General features: G+C 50.6%; 1 long non-coding RNA gene across 2 annotated transcripts in view; it reads right to left on the bottom strand.

The window, feature by feature from the left end:
• Nucleotides 1-21,361, bottom strand: part of LOC311439851 — a 314,933-nt gene that overhangs the window by 81,148 nt on the left and 212,424 nt on the right. For both annotated transcript variants that reach the window (XR_014695042.1, XR_014695043.1), the window contains one exon: nucleotides 9,037-9,144. This is a non-coding gene — a long non-coding RNA (uncharacterized lncRNA). The remainder of the gene's footprint in view (nucleotides 1-9,036; nucleotides 9,145-21,361) is intronic.

Here is a 21,361-nt window from a genome sequence, read left to right as displayed (position 1 = left end):
GAAGAGAACTATCCACAAAGAAAGGGAAAGAGGAAGGTCCTTCAAAGGGAGCAATGGCAATGGAGACAAATCCCACTGACTCTTGGCTGTTCCTCCTGTGAATTAAGCTGAAACAAAAACAGCAGAAATCCCCGTAAGGGACAGCTGCCACTGGTCAGGTCTTCTGCTGAAAGGAGTATTGGCTGCTGGTATGTCATTGAAAATGCACACTTTGCTAGTGTGCATTTCCCACTTCTCTTCAAGGTTTTTTTTTTTTTTTTTTTAAAAAAAAAAAACTCTATATTTGTGCTCCACAAGTCACCTGGTTCCTCTGCTCTGCAGCTCCAGATCCCTTTTGGCTTGTCAGCAAACTGGACTCTTTTCTCCTCACCCTCATCTGTCTCCCTTTACTTTACTCTTTGTACTGCTCAGATATGCATCTCTGCTTGTCTTTCCAACACCCAAGTTCCACTTACCTAAATCACAAAACCCTCTCCACCTTAAAGCCACTAGAACCAGCATTTTTCTTCTTTGTCTGTTAACAGATTTCTTAATTTGATTTCCTTTCCCGCCTGGTTTCTCCACCTCTGTCCCACCCATCTCCAACATGTGCTGCCCTCCCATATCCAACCCATTCTTTTTCATCCCCCAGTCTCTCACCTCCCGGACTCCTTTGTCTCACACGTCCCACACTTATGATTCACCTTATGAAGGCAAACTGATCTTCTATCCACTTCACTCTGTGGATATATCCTCTGCTCCTCTTCCTCTTTCCCCTTTTTATCTTCAATTCCCATTGTCTTTTATACTTCCTACAGTTCCTGCCTTATTATCTTACCAACTTATTGCTTCCTCCTCTGCATAGCCCACTCTACAAGTAAGCGCGCTATTTCCCTCTGTGTCTAGTCTGAGACTCATCTCATGAAGGCAGTGAGCATATTTTACATGGTTTGGACAGTGCCTTGTCAATGCACAGTGCTTCAAGCCATTGTTATTAACACACTGGTAACACAGATACCACCTCAGCTCCAGATATCCCTGAGTCACCGATTGCTGTGCTGCCAGTGACTGGAGGCACCAGAGGCAGAGCAGGACAGCTGACGGGGCAGGCACAGCTGACACAGGTTGCTGCAAGCTGTTACACTGGAAACAGGAGCTACCTCAGCTCATATCCTAACTACCCCAAGCCCCAGCAGTAAAGCTGTATAGTGTCATAGTACAGAGTGACACAGAGCAACTATTTTGCCAATTAAAATATTGACTGCCTGCTGAGGAAAATGCATTTTGGTCCCTGACTGACACAGGTTCCATGGATGACCTTGGTCAACGCATATGACATGCTTGGGAGTCCATCCTCACACAAAGGAGGACCACAATCCTTCACCTGCTTTTTGGCATTGTGCGGACAGGATGACAGATGTCCTCTGGGGCAGGTCCAGTCTCCAGCATCCACATGTGGTTCACACTCTTCTTCCACAAGGCAGCCTCTTTGCTCCCTTTGGATTTTTTCAGGTGTTTCCCTGACCCCAGATCCTTGGGGGTCTTCCTTAAGGTACAACATGAGCTTTGCTGTTTCCCGGAAGTCCTCTTCCCCTCATTCCCTCTTTCTGCAGTATATACAGTAATCCTCTTCCTTCCCCTTTTTGTCAGGCTGGCCTTATGTTCTCCTTCAAATCACCATCCAACCAAAGCCCTGGGTCTAGTCTAGGTGCTGGCCCACACACCCTGATGCAATGGGATTTTTTTTTTTTTTTTTGACAACCTGGAATTCTCGCTAAAGAATCCTCACTCTCCCTTCCAGAATTAAGCTTTCTTCACCTCCTGCTGTGCCCGTGTTTGTGGCGTGCAGGAAGATTTCCCACCTCAGGCATAGTTACTAGTCTCCTTCCTGGCACTGGATAGGGAGTACAGCCAGACAGCTGCTTCCATCGTCTTGATGGCTGGTGCACATATAAAGCCTTTGGAGTCGTGTACTTCCTCGTTCCCCCAGAGAGCAAAGTTTCTTGCACAGCTGAAAATTAACTTCTGGGGTTGCACTTAGTCACTTCTTCCTAAATGGCCCGCAAAGCTGCTCTGGAAGCAAAGTATTGCACTCCAGGGATCCCGTGACCAACCCTGCCCAGGCACTCCTCGAGACAAAAGAAGGGGAGAAGAGCAAGAGGAAGGGATGAACAAGGAGAATGGCAGTCCTGGACAAAGAATAAGTTTCTGAGAAGGGAAAAAAGAAGGAATGAGAATGAGAAGGGAGTGAAGGAGAGAAAAAGGAATGAAGGGAGAGAGGGAGCAGCAATAATAAGGTCATTTGTTACAGGAGCTACTCCTAGTCTGTGTGTATGTAACACAATTTGAGCTAATTGTATTGCCCTCACTTTGGGGACGCTGCTGTCTGTCTCTGAAGCTTTTTCTAATTTCCCCCCTTAATGTACGATTTCAGAATCTTTCATTCTAATGATTTTAATGCAATCAGCAAAACTATGCATGTAATTGTCTTTGGCACGGCACTCGCTGGAGTGGCACTCAGGGACAGCTCCCTGAACCCAGGACTCCGGCAGGAGAATGCAAAACAGGCCTGTTTTCAATCACCGCGGCAGAAGGCAGCCGGCAACGTCTGCGAAAGGCTGCCGAAAAAAAACATTTGTCGGAAGACAATGACAAAAAAGGGGGTCTCAGCTCGGTGCTATTCAGAGACAATTTGTAAGCACGGCTGTTGAAGTCGATCCAAAGGCTCCGGAACAGCTGGAGCTTTGCAGTGATTGATAAGTGCGCCCAGGAGAACTTCATTTCTGCCTGAATGAAGACAAAAGCCCCGCGATGCTGGGCGGATGGGTAATGTCACTATCATTAAGTAGTGAGAGTGGATATGCCAGACCTTCAGATGGGGACACAGTCAGGGCTACGAGGAGAGGTCAGGGCACCCTCCCTTCCTTCCCATCACCGCCAGCTCTTTCCCCTCCCTGACTCCCCCTCCCCACACACACACTTTCAGCACACACACACCCTTTGCTAATTGTAATGCCACTATAATAAAGTTCCCCTGGCTTGTGAGTACCACAACACAGGTCTCAGCCTCCCCTTCCTGGCAGCTGTGTACCCGCTCCTTCCAGCCCCGCTAGGGCTGTTCTACCAAAGGAGGCTCCAGGCCACCCGGATGCACCTTGTCCAGGGACAGTGTGGCTGTTGCTCATGGTCCCACACTCAGAAGACATCAGCCTTGAGAGCCACCTCCAGGACCAAAAATGGGTGATTCCCAACCGGAGGCTCCTCGTCTCCTTGTGTCCTTCCCCATATTGCTCAGCAGCCCCTCCTGACACATCAAACCTGCATTTCAGAAGCCAAGCCCAGCTGAAATTTTTGGACAACCCTGTGAGAACAGTCTCAGCACAGAAGAAAGCGTGAGGTACACAAAGCTGATGGCAAAGGAACTGACCTGACATCTATGCGCCTTGCACAGCATCTCACCTGCCTTGAGGCTTGCCTGGTACGGGATGTTTGCTGACACTTTTCCCTGCAGTTACCAGATCTCACACACAGTATTAAGTGTGAAGTGTATTAAAGCCCTACCTCTTGGAGACCCATGAGTAGACGAGAATTTCAGCTTTAGCTTTGTGCTTATGTCATGGGGAACAGGAAGTTGGAAAATACAACCCAAGTACATTCTGCAGGTTCTGAAGAAGTCAAAACTAAGAGACTCATTACTCAATTGCACTTGGTTCTGCCTATACCAAGTCAAAAATCAAAAGCCATCTACTCAGTTTCAGCATATTCCATAATTATGACACTGGACACCTTTGTAGCACCATTGGGAATTAGCAGTGCTCCACAGAAGCCATCAGAAAAAAGACCACAGCAAGGGTGATACCCATGCAGGAAGGGGAACAAACTGCTTGAAACTGCTGCAAGCTTGTCTCTCAAATCCCCAGAGGATCTAACAGCCCCCATCTCAAACACATGCACTTTCCACTCCAAGTACTGAACCTACCTCTTTTCTCCTGTTGTCAATGGCCAGCAATGCCATACAAGACAAAGACCTCTCCCAAACACCACACAATCTTTCCTTCAGAGAAAACAGATAAGGAGCTTCAGGAGAGTCAGATGAGGTTGGTGCGGGACCTCTTCCAGGCTTGTTGTTGATCCAGACCAAATCACACCCACTCTTTTCCCACTGCTCCACCTTTGAGAGCTCTGCAGTGCAGGGTCCTGGCTGCTGTTCAGCTGTGGAGCACCTACAGCCTGATCTGGGGCTCTGCCCTGCTCCAGCAGCAACATTCCCAAGGGTCCCTACTGCCTATCAGTGCCTAAATCCCTGCCGCATTGCCACCACGCCAGAAGCCTTAAAGCAAAGCTAAACACAAGCAGGAACTCCTGCTATCAAACTAGGGCAACACCTCTGCCACAGAGCAGACCCGTATGAACCTCTAGAAGCTCCATCTCCCCCCGTGGTGCCCATAACCATCACAGACAGGCTGCCTGGAGGGAGGGAGCTGAGAGGTCTGGAGATGTCCTCCTTTGCAGAAGGGGCTCTCTAGCAGCCTAGCTCTAGCAACCAACTCCTCAGCCAGCATCTTGCTCTCCGCAGGGTGAGGGAGTGGCACAGGCCAGCAGGAAAGCCGGCTCCCTTCGGCCTGTGGCTGCTGTCTGTACACATCACTGTGAACCTCTGTGTTCAGCACTGTCCTTGCCAAAGCCCCCCCAGGATGTGCACGCTGCTCCCCCCCTTGGTGTCCCACCCTCCTGCCCCCCCAGCTAACAGCTACGCAGAGCACTGCAGTGCGTGGGAGGTGAGGTCCTCCCTGAGCTGGCAGCCCTACCAGGCACGGCTCTCGTAGCATCCCTAGGGCACAGGGGTCACAGCAGACTTTCTGGAGAGGAGAAGAGCGGCTCCCGAAGCTCCTGATGGACCCACCACACACAGAAGGCACAGGATGTCCCAGCAGCTTACAGCTCCTCTCCTCCACTGAGCAATGCCACTTCAGCCTCTAACCCTCCACGCTGCAGACAGATGCGATGGTACAAGAGCATCTGCTAAAGGCAGAGATGTCTTTTTTCAGGACCTGCACATTCAGCACTGTTATCAGCAACACATCAGAGCAAAGCTTTAGCAGTGAGCAGAAGCGAGATACCAGGCTTTAATGAACTAATCTGGGCCTGCAGAGACTTTGTTCCAACTAAGTAAAGACTCCCCAAGCCTCCACTCAAGCCCCATCAGACCTAAGCCTCCAGCAACGTGACTGTGAGCTGCAATATCGTGCTCCCCATGCGACACTCCAGCTCTTGCTGCTACCAGGCTCCAACTTGCAGAAGGAGGATCCATAAGGAGGAGGAGAAGAAATTGCCCAAGTGTCTCACTTGAGCAATTTTACAGGGACAGGCGGGAGCGGTCCCTGCTTTTAGACCCATGCAGGTACAGCCTCTGTGCCCACTGTGGGAGCACAGGTAGGAACCAAAAGCAGTCCCAGCACCTCAGAGCTCAGTTCAGATCCAGACCCAAATGGCAGGGGTGCTTGGTGCTGGTGAGTTTGTGCACCTCCCTGCCCAACGCCATGGCAGGAGGGCAAAGCAGGACCCCAAATCTCCTCCAGTGTGCCTCTGTCCCTGCCCTGATCTGTGGGATAATAAATAGTGATCAATCTTGACAGAGAGCATCCAAGTGCCTGGCGTGCTGTGGAAGGTGAGGGCAAGGCAGGCTGCTGCAGGAGTGATCCCTGGCCTGCCTCTCGAGATGACCCCAGAGAATTCACACTGCCCGCTCCCTCCTCTTGAAAGGTGATAACAAAGGTGTGAGTTTCTAAGCCTGACTGGCTCATAGAGTTAAAACCCAGTGAACCTGACCAGATCAGTGATAAAGCCAGAGCTGTGCTGAATTGGTCATTCTCTTGCTCTCTCCTTCTCTTGCCTGACCCCTCTTTTGCATGGTTCAGAGAATCGGCAAAACTCCCTGACACAGAAACTGGAAGACACTCGATCTGTCGGTAACAATTTCCAGCGGCTTTGATGGGAGCAGGCAGAGCACAGGGAGGCTAAGAAAGGGAAAGTGAAGAAAAAAAGGAAAAGCATTTCTCCTGCCTCCCGTCCTCCTTGCTTCCTGTCACTCACTCATTTTTCCTTTGGCTTTCCCGGTGCTCCGAGAGCATCTGTTCTTTGCTGATGGAGAGATAAAGCAGCCCATGAGCTGCAGGAGTCAAACTGTGTCATAAAACAGAATAATTCATCAGAGAGGAAAGACTGTCTGCACACAGATGAACTTTCTTATTTTTAAGCCCTTTCTCTTGCGGAGTTCTGGTTCCCTATTCAGGCCTGGGGCTGCCTGCACTGACACAGAGACCTGGAGCAGGTAGGAAGGCCAGTGCAGAAGGCTGTACTGAGCACACAGGGCCCAGCTCTCATCACAACGAAACCAGACCTTCCCATTGCCATACAAGCTGCACCTTCAGATAACTTGCACCTTTGGAAGGGTCAGTGCTTGAAAACAAGCCACCTGTACAGAGACGGGATGGAAGAGCACCAAAGGAGAAACAGCAAGGTTTACAGCAGCAAAAACGTGCAGGAAGCACTTGGCTACTGAATCGCAGTGAGTCAGGTTCCTACATTTAGCCCAGGCACCACCTACCTGAGATAGCAGCAGGATGACAACGGGGTGATAACCACCATGAAGCCTTCTCCTTCAAAAGACGGATCACATCTGGCTCAGAGTCTATGTAGTATTTCGTGGCTAGATGAGACCATGATTTTTGCACCCTCCCCCCTTTCTCTTGGCACAGACAAACTCAAAAGGAAAGCTTTACTCCCTCCATGGTGGAAACCCCACCAGTGTGTTAACAGCAGGAAAGGGTCCCAGGGTTGAAGAAAGGGCTGAAACCTAACTTTGGAAGTGACCAGTGCAGGAGTTTCTCTCCCCATCCAGCTCTTGGCAGTGCCACAATCAAGCTTCCATGGTGCCCACCCTCCCCAGATCCCAGCATTGTGGCACATCAGCAAAAGGAAACCCTAGAGGTGAAGTTGCAATTGCCCTCCCTGAGGCTGTCGATCCAGAGCTGTGCCAAAGGCAGCTGTTTGTTCCCTCCTCCAGAGATAATTGCTTGTGCTTGAGACACCGCTGCTGCTCTCAGATCTGGCTGCTGCAGGCACCCTGCCCATGTCCCAGGAGAGCCACAAAAGGGCCTCAGGTGTTTGGTGACTTATCCCCAGCTAGCAAGAGAGCAGTAACCATCAGCCCACTGCCGGGCCAGGTGCTGCACACCAACACCCCCAGTGGCAGTGCAGCCACAGCCCAGCACCCGTTAGCAGGCTGCTTATGCTGGCGCTCTGACACTGCCCACCAGCACCACACCAGCTCTGGGCTTATCCCACCACAGCCATTTGAAATGAGCAGTCAAGGAGCTGGACGCCAAGGATAAATAAGGTTTCTACTGATGCTGCTTCCACAGTAGGATCCTAGAAAATTTAGCTGACCTTTGTTAAATAAGCTCAATGTGTCCCTTGAGATACAGTGAATTACTGGGAGCCACACAATGAGTATCTGCCCCGAGCCACAGCCTGCAGAAAGGTTTTTCCTGCGCAAGAGGCTGCAAGCCATCTCTGGGCAACATATTTCTTTTATGCAAAGGGCAGTAGGGCACCCCAACCTACTGCCAAGGAAGCAAGTTGTGCCCTGTCTACAAAACCACTCAAGGGTACGGGAGAGTGCACCAGTGAAGCTTTCGAATTGTGGCACAGGAAACTTCCCAGCAAGAAGGCTGAGTGGCCAACAGAAAGCTGAGCAGGGCTAGCCCCTTCAGAGGGAACTCAACTAGGACAGTTTCCACCTGGCCAAGATGTGTCCAGCATCACATTTCTGGGCATCCACAATTGCTCCCGGTGTCATTACTGCTTCCTTTCACAACATCAGAGAGTGAGAAGGAACAGGGAGGGGAGAAATGAGATTGGAAACTATTTTCTTCTTGTCCTCCTTTAAGCAACCCCTGGTTAAGTGTTTAGACAGATACCTGGATTGCCCTTTCATGGCAAATTGAAAAAACATCTGCTTCAGGTTGGTCTGAGCTCCCTTGGTTTTTCTGTTCCCCTCCCCCCCCCCCCCCCCCCAAACTCTGACTTCTCAAAAGTTTTAACTGAAACAGCTCACTGTTTCTAGCATCCATAAAAACATCAATATTTTTATTTTTGAAACCTATTTGAGTGGCCCCAAGGGGCCACCTCATTTCAGTGAGGTGGGGGGAGGCCGGGGCAGGAACAGGGACGGCTAGGGAAAGAGGATCATTCATTGTGGCTGAACAAGCACAATTCCATTTGCCAGGCTCCGAAATGAGAAACTCGTTGCTGATGAAATGAAAAAAAAGGAAAGAGCTCCTCTGTCATTTTTCTCCTTTTCTCCACCCCAAGTCTTTCTTTCCTTTTGCTCCCCCCGCAACCCCCCCAGGCCTTCCAAGCAGGCTCTCTGGAGATGAAGGAGGAGATGCGCAAACAGGCCGGTGTCTCAGGGGGAACCCACACCTCTCAGTATTCAGAATATTAGATGTGAGATGACAGAGGAGTTATCAATCTTATTTTGATGGAACGAGGAGTTTCATTTGTTAGCACAGGATGTGAAAGAGGCCTTTCAGAGCCATTCACTGACTTTTCAAAACACATTTTACCACTGGAGCTTTGTGACTGCTCATTGTACACAGTGTCCAGGTAGGAAGGGGAGCCACATCCACACCTGCCAGCCTGTCCTAGGGCAGAGAGCAGGGGAGGTGCAGACAGGCAGAAGTACACACAGTGGCAGTGGTGCTGTGCAAAGCAGAGTGATGGCCAGCTCTTAGCTGGTGGAAAGCCTTATACCCTACTTCACTTGGCCTGTAACATCTGATGATGCAGCCCAAAACACGTAAGGAAGTCAACCAGAACCTCTAATGACATCAGTAACTAAAGCATCTGTGAAGCCAACTGGGCTTAATCCTTTCCCTTAACTGCAGACTCACCCCAAGCCCTCTTTGCATCAGCATATCAGCACTTCCTCACCTCCCTAATCCCAGTGCACCCAGAGAGAAGACTGAGCAAGGACAGGAGATGATCACATACCACACACAGCCATCCGGAGAACTGGGTCCTGACTGACCACAGAGCAGCAGCGGAGCTGGGATTAGGCTCCAATGGGACCAGTGGGAAACAAGGTTGTTAGGGCAGCTCCTGGGGGAAGAAAAATAAATACTGTCAGCATTAAAAAGTTTCCAAGTGAAAGACAAGTCAGCTACCTAAAGAGCAGAGACAGGGCAGGACTACTCACTGGTAAAGAAAGATAGCAGCGTTGTGGGCCACGGGCTGCGAGTTATGTATTCTGGTTCATGTGGTTTTCTGGCTTTTTGTCAATCCTGCTGTTTATCAGGCTGGCATTTCTAACCCTTCCCTGTTTTCTGTACTGTGTGATCCACAGCTCCCAAGCTTGTGCATTGTCCCCTTTTTGGGGAACCAGAAGGGACAGGTTTCAGTCTTCTCCTAATTCATCTCTTTACACTGCCTGATTTTTCCTAAGCATCAGCAGTTGTATTTGGGGCTGAACCAGCAACTGTGTGACCCAATTCTCTCTTCACTTGCTACTAACTAGTGTGAATTGCACACAAATCAGATATATACAGGCTCCAGAAACCTGCAACAGACGTGGGAGTTGCTCTGACCAACATTTTCAAGCCTTAAAGATAAAGGTTTGATTCCTAAGTGCACATTTACTGAGAACATTCTGCTGCTCAAAACTTAGCATAAGCAGCACGCCCATTCGGGGGTAGGATAAAAACATGGATACCCCAAAATCCAAGGTTAGGTGCTGAATATTTAAGAACCAGCTGGAGGAGATAAGTAAAACTCCCTTGTTTCCCAGGGAGCTACACTGATGTAAACTAACTAAAGGTTCAGGCCTCCAAGTTTCATACAGACAAGTTGGAAATGCTGGACTGCTGCTGTTTCCTGCAGAGCCAGCATATCGCAACGAGGTGCTGTTGTTTATGACAGACCACTGTGCAGGAAAAATCTCCCGGTCTCAGACGTGGCCTTTCCATCAGAGGTCACCAAAAAGTCATCAGTGATTTCATCAGATATCAGCCAACTCAATTGCCCTTACGTGCACACATAGCAGTAACACCGTACGGGTCACACTCATTTCCTTGTGTGAGTCAGTCACTCTGAGCCCAAGGCCACCAGTTAGGAGAAAGAAAGATCGCCTGAGATCCTGAATTAGATTTCTGCCTTGGCTCAGATCTCGCTCCCAGAAACATGCCTACTGAGTGATTACAAGAATTATACACCCAGTGTAGTGTTACAGGAGGCTGTCCAAGGGAGCTGTACTGCAGCAGCAGAGATCAGCGTGGTCCCGCCAACACCCCAGCATCTCAACACCATTTGTAGACCTGCTCCGACATCTGCACCCCACAAATTTGGCTACTGTCTGAAGTCAGCATCAGAAAGACAAAGAGATGAAAGAGTAATACAGACATTTCCCACAGAGAAAACACTTGTTCTAGCTGTCAATGATTTACAGGGTCACGTTGTTCTTTGTTGACAGATTTTATTATTTATCATATTCATTGCTGGTGCTTGAAGGAGCCCCACATGCAGGAGCTCGGGCTGCGTAGTGCAAGGTGCTGCACAAGTACAGAAAGCTGCCAGGGAGATAAAGGCACCTGAGTCCTGCCAGCTGCTGCCACTGCAGAAGATGCTGCAGATTCACAGCAGGACGTAAAAGAGGCGGTAGGGGAAGATGGCAGGTGTCCAGAGTGCCAGAACATTTCTCAGCTCAGCACAGAACAAAAAGATTCTTTTCACTCCATCAAGTTTATAGAGTTAAGTTCACAAACGCTAAATGCTTGCATCATTTTTAATGCTTTCTTACTGGCCACAGGGCTATCAAAATGCAGAGGAACTGCCTGCGCAGCCAGAATCCTGAACAGGAGATTACCCAATAATAATAATTATTATTGGTATTATTATTACAGATTTATACAAGCTACCTCCATCAAGAGAGCATTGTATGCCCCTTGTGAAATAACATTTACTTTGCTCCTTAAAGACAAATTAGAGGCTTTACAGGTTTAAAAAAAATATATATACACACTGGTAAGCTACTCTAAAGCAGTGGGGGAAGGCAGCAGCCTACAGCAAACACACACAGATGTACCTGTTAACCTGCGGTCACCCTTCCCGTGGTGTAAATCAGGAGCAACCTTCCTGGAGTCAGAGCACCAGGTACTCCACTAATACAGATCAGTGCAGCTCACTGGCTTCGTACGAACACCCCACAGCCACCATACAGGCACGACTGGGCCATCAGGCCCATCTGGGCTCAGCCCGTGCCCGTATGCTGTTGTTCATTCAAAGGCTGACCTCAGCACACAGCAGCTCCCATGAAGAAGTCCCCACTCCACTACAGTGTGCACTGAGCAGTGCCAACACACTGCTCCTGCTTCAACAGCTTGCGGTGCAGAGATTGAAACCAGGTATATTCTGGATGTGTTCTCAGGTGATAAGAACACCACCAAATCTCCGAATCGTACGGTGAGCCCATACAGGCCCATATTTTCCTTCAAGCCTCAGCTCCCACCTAGTGAGTTTGAGATCTTCCAGAGAAAGGCTTCTCATCCCTAAAGAAGCCTCACAACCCAGACCTTCAGGCTGGTCTTTCTGCCCACTTCTGGCCTCCATCTGAACCCTCAGCACACAGCATATCAGCTACTGCCAGGGTTAGCTCTCAATCCTGTGGGTGCCTGATCAGTCTAGAACCAACTAGAAGCCTGAAGAACAAAACAGCCGAAGCAAAGACTGGGCAACAAAACACAACTACAACTCTGGTGAGACATAATCGACACAAACTCTGCTCAGAGAGATTTCAGTGTGTCTCAAGTTGGAGTCAGAATTACCAACTCAATGTGCACATTTATTTTACTTATTATTCAGGACTAAAGAAGTCACTTGTCTCTGGCAGGAAAAAAGTGAAGTGAAATACCAACACACTGGGAAAGTAAATAAGTGTACCCTTGCTCCGAGACAGCGGTGTGGGAGCTTTATAACACAGCTGGCAACCAGAGCCCTGGAGATGGACAGTGTCTCCTTGCTACTCTCATATGTCATTTAACAGTGCTAATTTAGTTAAAGGGAGTAAGCTCCAAGTAAGCTGCCAAGCTCTCCACCTCAAAGACTTCCAGGAGGTTCTCAGAAGAGCTTCAGGGCCATTTCCACAGTGCCTGTGCCAGAAGGATCCTCCAGGATCTCCTTCCACCTCTGTGACTCTTTCATCCCACAAAATCGCAGAGTAGATGAGGTTGGAAGGGACCCCAGGAGACCATCTAGTCCAGCCTCCCTGCTCAAACCAAGGCCAGGAGGAGGCTGCTCAGGGCTGCATCCTGTCAGGTTTTGAGTGTCACCAAAGACAGAGACTCCACAACATCTGACAACGTCCTCCTATGTTTGAGCACCCTACAAAATGACTGGCACCCAGTCACTCGTCACACTGATCTCATTCACGGGGCTACCAGGCCCCTCCATTTGGGGCCTACTTTTTCCACTTAGCCTCCTGCCAGCACTTCTCTGGTTAAAGGAAAAGCAAAGTTAAAGAGCAGCAACAGCTGCTCCGGTGTCTTCCCCAGATGTTCAGCGATGTTCAGCCCGTTAACAGTTTGAGAAATCATTCGTCAGCAAAGGTTTTGCTGCCTTGCAGGCTTATCTCTGAAACAAGATGGTACTTACAGAAGAACCTGCTCTCACCCTGCCACGCTCAGTACCTGGAAGCCCCTTGTCATTTCGTAACCCAGCAGACTGTTCGCTCTTTGGGATGCAGAAGTTACTCAATGCCATGAAGGACATGGATGCCAAGAGGCTCCCACACCTGTGCAAGCCACCTGCCTGCACTCACAGAAGTCAGGCTGAGTGTTTCACAAACAGAAGTTAGCCCAGACTCCCTGGGTCCCATGCCCCAGCACACCTCCCCGCTGCCTCCTGGATTACCACGCAATTACCATTATGGTTCTCTGCTACGGGGCGTGATTGCAGAGGTCAGTGCAAGGGAGAAGTGCAACAACCGAGTGTCAATGTTGAGATCAGGGCACAGCCACCAGCAGGGCGGAGCAGAGCAGCTCACAGCCCAAGTCACAGCCGGTCAAATTACAAGCAGCAAGGGGCAGCCTGGGCAGGCCCGTGTTAGGACCTCTTAACACCCGGTCTCGAGGACTTGGAACTGAACCACCGTGACAAGAGCTAATTGCCAGAGGGATACAGTCAGGACCAATTACAAGTGTTAACTGCCAATTAAAATGACAGGGCCAATATCAGGGCCACTGCAGAGATCAATTATGGGATTACAGCAAAGGCCCACACAGAGATGAGAACAAAACCCACCTGCAGCCACACACAGAAACCCAGGTAAGGAGCTTCCAGGAGTGGAAGATGACCTTTTCCCTTGAGGCAGCTGTCAGGCAGAGGCACAGTGTCCTACCACCAACATGAATGAGGTTCAGTGAAGCTCAGGAAACAAGGCTGATTCACCCCAGCTGGAGTTTCAGCCTGGAGGCCTTCGGTGTTGGTAGGAGTGGTGTAAGGAGACTTTCCTTCTCCCCAGTGTTAAGTCTGGTCATAACGAGCTACCAAACCACGTTTACAGAGGGCTCACCAGTAAGGAGCAGGGAGCACAGCTCCACCAGCTCTGAGGAACCAGCCAGGTGTGAGATCCACACCTCCACCACCACTTTGCTAGTATTAACACCAGTGAAACCAGAATCACAGATTTCAAGCTCAGCCTTGCTCCCTCCATGCATAATTACCTACCCAGCCATTACACAGGGCATGAAGGGGCTTCTCAGACCCCTGCTAAGGCCTCCAGTTGTTTCAGTGCGGTGGAGCTTTGAATAACCTTTGGGTTTTGCTTCCATTTGCAGAGCCCACACATTGTGCTTAGGGCCTGGGCCACCTGGTGAGCTCACATAGACCTTCTCCATACACTTTGAAGGCATCTAGCCCGAAGGCAGACGGTACACAATAACCATCCCTCCTGTGCCCTCTAAGACCATCTAGGGGAGGAGGGTGGGCATAACATGAGGCAGTCAGGCAGAGAAGCCATGCTGGGGTGGAGGCATGCACATGCAGATTTCCCCAGGGCCTGAACTTTGATTTGTTAGAAGGAAAATGCCTGGGATTGTATCTACTTAAATGCAAAGCCCTGTTCCAGGTATAATCTCCCCTACTACCAGCTTAGACCAGGATTGATGTATGCCCATGCAGACTGACCACATCCACCTCTGGGGTAGGACACACTCCAGACTTCCACATGTGCAGGAGACCCTGATTCCATACACACTAGCCCTAGAAAGGCCAGATTTTGTAGCACTGAATACCAGAGGCTGCTCAGATCTCTTTGGGGCTGCAGGACCCACAGCAACAGGGAAATTAGCTGCAATTGGCAGCACACCTGCACTTACAGCACAACCAGGAGGACACCAAGACCCCATCCCACAAGGCCTGGCTCCTTACCAGGCAGCCACCATCACACAGCTCAGCATCCAAGCTATGCCCAGGCTTTATGCCCCTGGGCAGGGGAACGATGCCTCCCCCACCAGCTGGAGGAGATTCCCCGCATGCCATGCCTTGCCGAGGCAGCCAGTCAGCACTGCGCTACCTTCCCAGCTCACCTCCGAGAGGCTGCTGCAAACCCAAAGAGACATTATCTTACCTGCCACCGTGTTACCTCCTTGACTGCCAGCAACGGCAAAGGGACTGGTGAAAAATGCTGTAAATTAATTAACATCAGACCTCTTGTAGCTGTTTGTTACTGTAAACAAACATTTTAATATGCAGTAATTAATTAAATCTGCCATGCTGTCCCCCTCCTCCCATTGATCTTTCTTCAGCTTTTCTTCTGCTCTGCCTCATCTTTTTCGCTTGGTGAAACAGATCACTTGCAAACAGAGACACTGCTTTCCCAGTGGTCCAACAGCAGCGACCCAATTCAAAGAGATCACTTTCCTCTTCTTAATCAAATGCCATTTCCTTTTTTTTGCCCATGCATACTGGTTTCTTCTCCTCCTGTGCACATTCATTTCTCTCTCTGACAATTTCCTTCCCATTTATCAAACCCAAATATGAAGCTAAATATAAAACTTAAGTTTTTGGTAAGGATTTAAACAATACCACAGCACTTCTCAAGTTGTCACCCATACCAAAGACTTTTGTCAGATGATGTACCTTGGTCCTGTCTACTTTCCTCTGGCAGAACCTTTCCAATCCCATCCCACCACCTCTCTAAACTATTTTATTCTCTCATCTCTAAGCAGACCCCAAAGCAGAACCCCAAGTTCCCCCAGCAGCCATAGGCAAGCTGCAGACACTGCTCAGCCAAAGCACATTTCCCAGCTAAGTTTCCCTGGCAGCTCCAGCCTATATTTGGTGATGCATTTACAGCCCCACAGTAATACTGCTCTGCATTTTACCTTTTTCCCATGCCTAAAGATTAACAGAAACCAACTGCAACCCTACAATTTCTGCAAAGCTGCAGAGAGAGCCCTGCAGCCCCTGCCCAGCCAGAAAGCTTTCTGACAGACGTGGTCACTTGGAACCTGAAGGGCTAGTGTTGGGCTCTGGGGCCAAACCAGGGGTAAGCAAAAGAACAGCATGCCAGTTGGTGCAGAGCTGAAAACGCATGGCAGAAGGAAAGCAGTTACTGCTAGGAGACCTGGGAAAGGAGAAATTCTACTGCTGACAAGGGACATCTCTAACCAGGAAAAGGATGATTTAAGTCAAAGAACTGTAGCTACAACTGAATGAAAAAGCAGTCCAGCACTCCAGTTACAGGGGGTTGAAAAGCATCAATGGGGAGGAGCAGGGCCGCTCCACAGCAGCAGAGTAGCTAGGAAGCAAAGCCAGCCACAGCACAGGCAACACTCACCAACTAGAGCAGCCCCCCAACATCCAAACAGCGTTACCAGAGAGGGGTCCATCAGTGTTCCTGGACAAGACAGAGTGTTGGATTAGGTTCGGTGTCCTTCCAGGGAGCCCAGCCAGGAGCAGCATGAGATGGTGCTTCCAACAGTGCTCCGAACCAAGCTACACCTCAGTCCAAGATCCTTCCACAGGACAGGGCTGAGTACAAACACCCCTAACCCACAGAGAAAGGGCCAGGGGTGGGATGTGATGAAAGCTCCCAGGCCAATGGGCAGAGGGTGTGTGGGTGGGAGGCCCGGGTGAGGCCCATCAGGCCGCTCAGGAGCAGGGGCAGGCGGCAGGGCCTTGCCTGCAGCGTCCCCTCCTGTAGGGTCCCCTCCTGTAGCATCCCCTCCTGTCACGGGGTGGCTTTGCCCCGCACAGCCAGCTGCCTCCCGTGGCTCCATATGGGGCTGCTCGGGGGCAGGAATACAGCACCTGGGGGGACTTCAACATAGTATGCAATCAAGGCATGAGCGTGGAAGAGGGACGCGATGTGGAGGACCCCAAGGATGTTTAGGCCACTTCCTTCTCCCGGTTTCACTGCAAATATCCATCCATTCCAACTGGTCCTGGCCCAGTCCTAGTTCTACTTCACATTTTCAACTTACCATTTCCATGCACCCAAAATAATGGTAATATTTGAATGCCGAGAGTGCATGGTGTCATTGGGTGAGGACCAGGTCTGCAGGGCCCCATAGAGGTGTCTCTATACGTGCATACAGATGGAGGTGTGTGCACAACAAGGAATTTATGTACAAGTACACTCGTGTAATAAATGCTATGGCAATGCGTGCTGTTTGAAGGATGACTGTCCTCATCCAGAGGTTGTACCATCCCCACCTTTGTGCAACATCTCCCAAGATGTTTTATAAATGTTCGGTGGCAGCTTACTGCCACAGAAAAAGCTGCTGGTTTGGGTGGAGCTAAGCCAGCCCTGCGTGAAGTGGGAGGCAGCTGGGGCAGAAATGAATTACAGTTCCCCGTCTGTGCTGGGTTATACTGAAGCACAGAGAAGTTGCCTTTCCAGGCAACCAAAGCCATCACCCAAAGAACTGGGCCAAGGCCGGGAGCTCTGAGGCCCTTTCTGCTGTCTGAATCACTTGGTGTGACCCTTGTTCCCTCCAGGGAACGGGATTTCCACGGCCCAAACACTTCGCACGCAGGAGATCGCTGGCTCCAGTCCATGCTCCCCAGCGCTCCCCAGCCTCCACAAGGCTGCCATTTGTGCGGCTCCTAGGGTGGCCCGGTGCCTTTCAGATCCTGGGTTTCAGCACAAAAGCTGGCTTCAGCGAAGCCAACCAGAGCCGTGAGTACCTGGCACCTCTCAGGAGCAAGCCCCGCATTTGCAGTTTTATTATCCATTTTTCTTTTAATGTCCTGCACACTTGAGAAACCCTGTGTGAGAGTCAGAATGAGAGAGAGGGAAAAAGAGAGAGCGAGGGAGAAAGAGAGCTCATCATGCCCATAAAAGGGACAGATTCTGATTAGCTGAAGTTATAAAAATGATTTATTCTTGCAAACATTATTTCTACTTGTATTGTTTGCCTGCGAGCGTTAACATCACGTCATGGACACTGTAGCCAGACTCAGGCATCCCTTGAGACGGGACAGATGGCTAACGTCCCCTTCCCATCAAAGAAACCCCCCAGTGCAGAATTGGGGTGACCAGAAGAAAGACTTTGCTCTGGCTCTTGGCACTTCCAAGCCTCGCGGGAACATTCATCCTAGCGCAGCCAAACCAGCGTCCCAGGCACCGAGAAGAGCACTCCTGATGTCAGCTCCTTCCCCTCTCTGCTTGGCATTTCCTGAGCAGGAGAAGCACGCTGAGTCCTGCCTATATTGTGTGCTTTCCCCGCCTCCTGCCAGCCCAGATCTGGGTTTATTTCCTCATCCGTGATTATTGTAAAGAGGAGCAGAATGAAATGCAGATGCAAAACATGCTCGTAAGAATTTCCTCTCTCTCTCTCCCCCATCTGCCAGAGAATAGATTTTAATCTTTAATCCATGAGCAATCAGCGAACACTAGCGAATTGCAAATTACAGATGTTTTACTGTCTTTGGCATTTTTAGCTTCCTCGCTTCCCCACTGCCACTCAGTGTCTTTCTCACATCCTCCCCTCTTCTGCATTCATCGAATGCCACGCGCCATCACCAAAACCATATGACACTGTCATCATTTGGTAATTAAACCTTTACTCACTTTAAATACGCAAAGCTGGCTGGGGTAAGCAGCACTTAACCCTTTCCTGACAGGCTCTGCGCGTATCTGGAATGAAGGGAAGGGGGATGGTGGACAGAACGGGAGGTACGGGGAAGCCCGAAGTTTGAAACCGTGTCCAAGTGCTGAGGGCTCTCTTTCAAAGCACCCCTGCTCTCAGAGAGGCCAGAAGAGATGGCAAAGGCTTCTTCCCATTCACCTTATTGTCTGGGTGTAGGGCACCACTGGAGGAGAAGAAGCCAGTCCCTGCTGCAGGACACGCCAGGGGCTGCTGGAAGACACCAGGCCCCTGCCAAAAACGCTCTAAGCTGCACCCCACTTTGCACCGAGCACTTATGGACTGAGCCCTGGCTGTGTCAGGTTGCTGACTGGCACGAGCTGTCCCGCTCTGAGGGCCCCGGGTTGACTCTTTGCTGCCTGGAAGGAGGCCTCCCAGGTGCAATGTGTGAGATGTGGCAGCATGGGCAGCCCCTCAGGAGGGGCGGCAAGGAGGCTTGTAACCACCCTGCCTTTCTGCTCAGCCCCCGAGCGGGGTCAGTACAGCTGGGCCCTAGTGTGGACATCGTCTCACTTAGTTCCTTGGAGTATATTTCAGATGCAAAGGACAGGGAAGAACTTCTCTACTACCTCAATCACAAGCTTACGGAGGAGACAAAGCACAGCACAACATGACCGCAGCAAGAGCTGCTGTGGGGGCACGGCTCTTGTCCTAAGGCTGCTTCCAGCAGGGTGACAGCAAGGCCCAGGGCACAAGGGAGTGCTCATCGCCACCGCCTGTGAGGGAGCCCAACTCCTGATCACTGCCATCCTTCATCGAAGGGATCCCAGACAAACCTGACATGGAGAGAGTGAGATGTGGCAAGGAGGGAGGTGGAGAGGGAGGGAGAGAGAAGGAAGGGGGAGAGGAAGGTGGCTGCAATTATTTTGCCGTAGATTGGCGGGGCCTGCTTTCCCTGTAAGAAGAATGCAACATTTGGGGAAACATAAATAACAGTTGACAAGAGACGGCACCGCAGAGACAGGCAGTAATTGTTTCACCTCCCTCTGTGCCCTGTCCACTGCAGGCTCCCAAGGAACTACCTTCGTATCTTAGCTCGAGGCAGCAGCTCAGGGCCCCTCTGGACCAGGAACAGCAAGAGCCTTAATCATTTTCTACAAGTTTGTCAATTTAACAAGTGTTTGCCCAAGGGGCACCTGTCTTCCTGCCTGCCTCTATTCCTCTCTCTGCTTGTTTGTTTGTGAGCTGGGGCATTCTGGCTGCTATCACCAGCACACCAGCTTCACACAGCCTGGCTCTAAGCAGGATGTGGCCAATACTGGAAGCAGCGTGGTTAACCCCACTTCCAAAGGTTACTCACCGGTATCGTCTCCACTTTCTGCCTTCATCTCTTCTTTCCTCCACCTCTCCCCAGCATGAACACAGGCTCCCACAGACACAGCAGTGCTGCTCCCTCCCTCCGTCCCTGGCTGCCTCCCTGCTCTGCAGGCTGAGCTTACCCCAGGGCAGCTGGAGGTGAGCCCAGCAGAGGGCTGAGCACTGGAAATGCTGCCTTTCAGCCAAGCCCCCGCAGGACCTGGGGCAACACCAGGGAGCTCCGCTTCATCCCATCCTTTTGGAGCAGCACCCTTATAACGAGCAGCTCATCCTTACAGCAGAGAGAAGCTTAAGACTTGTCCCACAGCAACAGCAGCTGTGAGAGCATCGTAGTGTCCAACCAAACTTGGCTCTGGATACCTAGCCCATCTATACCCTACCTTCCCAGCACTACACCTCCAGTTATGGCTGATAAAGTCACTCCACTAATAAAGGAAGATTGACTGCAAAACAATCTGTGCTCCTGGTGTTGCTTTACCTGTGGAGCTGGGCGGGCAGAGCTCAGGCAACAGGACATTACCACAGCCAGGCAGCAACAGGAACCCAAGAAACCTCCCTGCCCCTACCAGTGGTTTTTACACTGAGGCTGGCCTGGAGCTCTGCACTCAGGTCCGACTGTCAGTGGTTACAAGGGGAGGCTTGCCTGGACCATGATCCATTTGAGAAAGGACAGCAAAGGAACTTGGCTGCTTGGGTTGACAGCAGGCAGGTTACATCTCGCAGAAACCATATGAAAGTCTCAAGTCGGATGGAAAATCTTCCAGGATGCCCACTTGTTGGCTTTTCTTGATCTTTGAGACGGTGAAACAATGATGCTTTGCAAAAGCCAGAAGCACTACAACAGCTACTGTTGGGATTGTTACCTCTGAGGAGGTATCAGTGTGAATAACAATGAGCCACAGATCCCAATGTTTCACTTCAGCTGCGGGAAGCCTACAGTTGACAGCAGAATTTGTCTCTGTAAGCAGCCCCGTGCTCTCTCCATGCCTGGAACGGCATCACAGCCTCTCCAAGACTCGCTGCCCCTGGGCCCTTCACATGCCAGCAGTGGTTTATAATCTCAGCCTCCTCTCCACTGGCAGGCAGGACTTTAAGAAAAATGGGTGCAAAACCCAGGAAATGCACGTCCTTATTAATCACTGTTAGGGCTGACAGGGGGGAGCCGAGTCTTGGAGCATATCCAGGTGCAGCAAGGAGGGAGTGGGAACTGGAAAGGCCACTTCCCAAACAGCAAACACGGCCCCAGAACAGAGCCTGGGGTGACTCAGATGCAATCAGAGAAGCTGAAGTATGTTCACCGGTTCCTTTCAATCTGACACAAAAATGGACAGGACCAAAGGAGACATCCTGGGGCATTTTCCACCTGCTGCATGCCAAAATTGGAGCACGTTTTTCTCTGCAGTGCTCCTCTCTGCCTGTCACTGCTAGGAGAGACCTGAACAGGATGGAGCAGGGATGGGATACGCACACCTTCAGCAGTGACCATAAAGAATCCACCAGCGTGGAAATAATGGGGAGATCAGAGGAGTTTTTAGGCGATGGATCCGATTACCCCTGCTCAGTCCTTCCCAAGAATAGGAACCCATCTCCAGGCTGCCTCTTCCCTTCCTCCTGGCAGCCTCAGCTGTCCCCTGTAGCCAGGCTTTGACCAGGTACTTCCCACCAAAAGTATTCTCAGGATCTGCTTTCTATTTTTCCCAGGCCAAAGTAGGTGGGGTTACATGGGAAGACCCCAGAGGGAGCAACAGGTTGGTTAAGAGCTTCAGGGAGCAACGAGACTTTGCTCCTGGAGCTCTTTGTTGAAAAGAGCAGGACAGGAAAACAGTTGGAAGCATTTAATGTGGCACGTGAGATGA

Source organism: Aythya ferina (genome assembly GCF_964211825.1).
Source record: "Aythya ferina genome assembly, chromosome: 7".
Classification (NCBI taxonomy): domain Eukaryota; kingdom Metazoa; phylum Chordata; class Aves; order Anseriformes; family Anatidae; genus Aythya; species Aythya ferina.
This window is presented reverse-complemented; position numbering and strand designations above follow the sequence as displayed.